A 5721-nucleotide genomic window follows, 5' to 3' on the forward strand; every position below is an offset into this window, starting at 1 on the left:
CTCACATACATATGATCTCCTCATTGGTATTCTGTAAAATTTCTCTTTCGATCTGCGAAGCTCTTTTGCCTATCTTGGGCTGCCTTTAAATTGGATTGCACCTTCTTGACCATTCTTCCATCTCATTTAACATTTCAGGTCCCAGCATAAGTATGTCCTCTGGTCCCCCCCAACTGGAGGGTGTATGGCATTTTTGTCCGTATAACACTTCAAATGGGCTCATCTGCAGGGATGTATGATAGCCATTGTTGTATGGAAAGTCCACCAAGTGCAAATAGTCTTCCCACCTGGATGGTTGCTACATTACATATGATCTTAGCATATCTTCTACCACCTAATTCACGTGTTCTGTTTGTCCATCGGTCTGAGGATGATAAGCGGTACTGAAATTTAATTGGGTCCCCAATCCCTCAAACAGAGTTCTCCAAAAGGCTGATGTAAATTTTACATCACAATAAAAAATTATAGTTTTTGGTAACTCGTGTCACCTAAAAATGTTTTGCATAAAAATGTTGGCAATCTGTGCCGCCCTGAAAGTGGACTGTATTGGTATAAATTGTGATGATTTTCTTAATTTGTCTACTAACCACCATGATGGAGTCATTGTTTCTCTTGGATTTGGGTAATCCTGTTATAAAATCCATAGAGATGGTCTCCCATTTCCACTCCGGAATTGGTAGCGGCTGCAATAATCCAGCAGGGTGTTGATGCTCTATTTTGACTTGTTGGCATTCCAAGCAACGTGCCAAATATTCTGCTACCTCTTTCTTCATGCTCGGCCAGTAGTACTCCTTCCGGAGTGCTGTAATCAACTTTTGGTACCCCGGGTGTCCTGCATAAGGACTCTTATGAAATTCATCTAAAATCACATTTTTAATGTTACCTTGGTTGGGTACATATAGTCTCTTTTTGTAACTCAGCAGGCTAGTAGCATCCATCGCATATCCTTGCTGATATTCGCGACTGGTTGGGTTTTGAACTTGTTGTCCTATTTGCTGATAATTCTCATCTTGCTCTGTTGCATTTTTAATCATCTCATTGAGAGTAGTCTGCCCTTCGCTCCAAGCAATTTCGTAGAGGCAATGTACCTTCTGACTTAAAGCATCAGCTACCCGTTTTTCTTTACCCTTCAGATGTTTAATCTCAAAATCAAACCCGCTTAGGAAATCCATACACTGTGCCTGCCCAACATTTAAGGTAGGCTGATTGAAATAACTAGTCAAGCTGTGATGGTCTGTCATCAACAAAAATTTCTTTCCCATTAGATAGTGATGCCACATCTTTAAAGCATGAATGACAGCAGCCAGCTCCAAATCATAAGCGAAATATTTCTGTTCATGCTCTTTTAGTTTTTTGGATTCATAGGCGATTACTTTACCTTCTTGCATCAATACTCCTCCTACTCCTTCCTTACTCGCGTCTATGCACACCACATAGTCCTTCCCTGGGTCTGATATGCTTAATATAGGCGCGGTGGTGAGAAGATGCTTGAGCTGTTCAAAACTTTTTTGGCATTCTGCGGTCCATTCAAAATCTTTTCCCTTTTCTGCAGGGAAGTGATAGGATAAGCCACTCTTGAAAATCCTTCCACAAACCGCCTATAGTAACTTGCTAATCCCTTGAAGGATCTTATATCTACTATGTCCTTCGGCACTGGCCATTCCATTATGGTCCTTATCTTCTCGGGGTCCACAGCGATTCTATCTTTAGTGATAATATGTCCCAAGTATTGAATTTGTTCCTTAAAGAAGTCACACTTGCTATACTTGGCGTATAATTAATGTTCCCGGAGAGTTTGCAGTACCAGTTTGAGGTGTTCCTTGTGTTCTTCAATATTCCGAGAATATATCAGTGTATCATCAATAAAAATTAACACAAACGTGTCTAAATACTGATGAAATATGTTGTTCATTAAGCACATAAAGGTCGTACGGGCATTGGTTAACCCAAAGGGTAGTACCACGAACTCGTAGTGTCCATAGCAAGTTCTAAAGGCAATTTTGGCTATGTCCTCCTCTTTGATTCTGATCTCGTGGTACCCTGATCGCAAACAAATTTTTGAGAACATCGTTGCTCCTTTTACTTGGTCAAAAAGTTCATTAATATGGGGTAAAGGATACTTATTCTTAATTGTCAATTTAATCAATTGTTGACAGTCCATGCAGATACGAAGGGTCCCATCCTTCTTCTTGACGAACAGCACGGGAGCTCCCCAGGGCGACACACTAGGATGGATGTAATTTTTATCCAACAACTCCTGCAATTGCATTTTCAGTTCTGTTAATTCCGGTGTGCTCATCTGATAAGGCGCCTGGGACACTGGGGCTACTCCTGGCATCAATTCAATAGTAAAATCTATGTCTCTCTTGGATGGTAGTCCTGGTATCTCTTCAGGGAACACGTCTGCAAATTCTTGAACCACTGGAATACTTTCCAAAGTGGCAGTCTTGTCCTTTGAGTTGGCATAACCAACTTGAATGGCATAAACATAACATCCTTTCCTGATGCACTTTGCCAACTGAGAGGCAGTTATTGGCTGAATCTGCACCAGCCTCAGAATACCTTGCATCTTCTACTTTTCCCCTAGTTCATTTTCGTAGCAGATTTTTTTTGTTCTACAGTTTATAATGGACCAACGTATTTCCAACTAGTCCATGCCTATCAACACATCATATGATCCAAGTTGAAGTATGTTTAAATCTGCCATCAAAGGCTAGCCTGCTATCTTTAGTGGGTAGTTATTGACCTTGGATAACACATGCCTCTTTGCCCCTGTCGCCAACTAAACTAGCCAAGGGCTTTTAAATTTGATAAACTGTAATTTACATTTTTTCACAACCTTAGGACTAAGATAGCTTAATGTAGCTCTAGGGTCAATTAAAACAGATATAGTTTGATCAAAGATCTTACCTTCAAACTCCACCATAGTCGGTTGATATTCTACTTGATGATCTTCGAGAGCAACATTAATTTTCGGTATACTCCAGGCCACGTCACCTATCATAGATGCTTCATGGATCTGTGAAACCTATCCAGCACCCTTTCGATGAGGACAGTTCTTAACGTAATGTGGCCCACCACAACCCCAGCATTGCACTAGAGGTCTCGCTGTCCCTTCGGTGTCAACTTTACTAGATTGCTCACTGAATCTGGATTCAGTGGGTGGCTTCAGTTTGAGTTGGTTTTTAGGCAGGTTCCTGTTGTTTTGCCCTTTGGAAAATCCTTTGCTAAAACTGCCACGATTCCCCTTGGTGCCTACAGCCATCTTATTACCCTTCTTATTAGTCCACCGCTTTCCCAGCATTTCTCCCTTCTGCTTGCTTTGTTGATAGCATATCCTGGCCTTTCGTTTAACCTCATCCATCATTTTTGGGTTATCAAACTCAATCGTTTCCTTCATCGCGAAGGGTAAACTGTTGACGAACCGCTATACTTTAACCTTTTCCCCCTGTATGTAACGTACATAATGGAGTAGAGAGGTAAATTGGGTGATAAACTCATCCATTGTTTGCTATCCAAGCCGCAGGTCATGGAATTACCTTGCTTTCTCGTCATAAAATAGTTCAGTCAAATATATTTCGTTGAAATATTCATGGAACTTTTCCCAAGTTATATTTTGTTCACCTACCCCTCGTACAATCTTGACCTCCTCCCACCACAAAGTGGCATTTCCTTGCAATTGGAAAATGGCCAGCCGCACTCTGAGATTGTGATCATATTCATATAATTGGAAATATTTATTCATGTTAATCAACTAGGCCTCTACTGCCTCCTCCAGTTATCCATCGAAGAGCGGCGACTTAATTTTCTGAAACTTCCCCTATAACTCTATCCGTTGTTTTTTTGAGGTTGGGTGTTCAGAGGCATTATCAGACTTTTCCCCTCGATTCTCTTCCCCTCTTTCTGTTTCTTCCTGGTCCGCGTGGTAGCCTTGTTCTTCTGATACTCGTACTTGTTCAAGGCTGGGGCGTGGTTAGCGTTGATTCTACTTATTAGACAGGTTTTTCATGATTTTCTCTTGTTCCATAGTTAAACTTGCATTGTCCTCCTATAGGAAGGCTATCTCATTCTTTAATTCCTAGACTGTCTCTAATATCGTAAGATTGGTGTTGCGGGCCTCCTCCCCTAATGGCACCCATATTTCAGGATTGTTCTAAGGGAATGTTGTAGATCCTGGGCCAGTCACATTCCTGTGTGGGACACTGTTCATTCTCCTCATATGCTGCTGTCATCTATTTTTCTATTCTTCACAAGTTAGTGAGTTATCAATAGGTAGAAAACAAAATAAAACGATGACTGGTTGCCCACACTTAATATATTAGCTAGAGGCCACAATTTGGTAGCTTGGCTCTGATACCACTTGTTAAAACTCCACATCTTATACACATAAGGTAAAAACACTCATAAAAAAAAAATTACAATGTACATGAAATACATTTGACAGGCTTGCAAATATCATAACATTATAACAATAATAATATTCTTTATGAAGGACCAGTCGAGTATATGGTATGATCCCTGATATAATTTTAGAGTTATTGGTTTTTACTTTAGGTACCATAGTTATTGGCTTCATTAATAATGTTGTGCATTGGGAATTCCCACCTTCTCGTTTTGTTATCAAACTCAGCGATTATGCGTTTAATTTGTCAACTTCATTACCGCTTACAACTGGCTAAAGCTTATCCATATTGATGATTTTGGTTTCGGTATTAAATTTTTGCTCTGCCCTGGTATGTGGCACGAGCAGGCTTTTCCCTCCGCAGCTACACCTCTGGGTTTCCTCATCGCATCGACGGTGGAGGGCTTGGGCCACGATCCTACGACTAAGATTATTTTGGCGGTTAGATCAATCTTGCTCTCAGGTTATATGCTTCATGCTACACTTCCATTCCTTGGCACCTGCTCCGTTTCCTCCTTGCTTCTCGCAAGCTTGCTCTGTTTGTCAGTCTAGAGCCTCGATCAAGTTGGAATATTTACAGGAGCAGGGTTATGACTTCCCTTTCGATGGGTGGAACCCAGGTATGTGCTCTGGCAATTGAGTCCTAATGTATTTTCTCATTACAGAAGATTATTGTTTCCTGTTTCACAAGCTCTGTCACTAATACGTTCGCGGTGCTCTCTCTCTGTAGGAATTGCAGCTAAGGGCCTGGGATCTACCAGTTGTCATTGTATGGTGGTTACCTTGCATGTCTTCATCGCCCGAGGGTTTCTGGGTAAGAATTACCTCCGGTTTGATGCTTATACGACAGAGAATGAATCCTCTAGTTATTTTGGGCTAAGATTTTGGTTCTCACGAATTTTACTGCTTCTTTTTCCTGGATTTTCGAAGTTAATCCGGATTGAAATGTTGCAATAGTTTTTTGGCCGAATGCCATAATAGTTTAAGAACTGTATACTTTTTTCTGTTGCATTGAGAGTTTTGTTTCCCAGCTACAGGTCCTGAAACAATGGTCACGCCGGCGTAGTTTCGATGTTTAAGCTGTTGGAAAGTTTTACATTGATAAGACCCGTGAATCTATCTTGGTTGATCGTTGTAATTTGAAATCCTTTAGGAATTTTCCTCATGTTCTAAGGTTCCGATTCCTCATAAAATGTACTTATGATTTACTGTTTTGGATTATAAATGATTTAAGCTTGCTTTCTGTTCAATTTACAAAGTATGCTCGTTTTCATTTTCTGTTTGGTTGATGTGGGAAATATTTACTGTGGTAACCACTA

This window comes from Pinus tabuliformis, chromosome Q (genome assembly GCF_031772625.1).
Source record: "Pinus tabuliformis cultivar Carrire ecotype Pingquan chromosome Q, CPIR1, whole genome shotgun sequence".
Lineage (NCBI taxonomy): Eukaryota > Viridiplantae > Streptophyta > Pinopsida > Pinales > Pinaceae > Pinus > Pinus tabuliformis.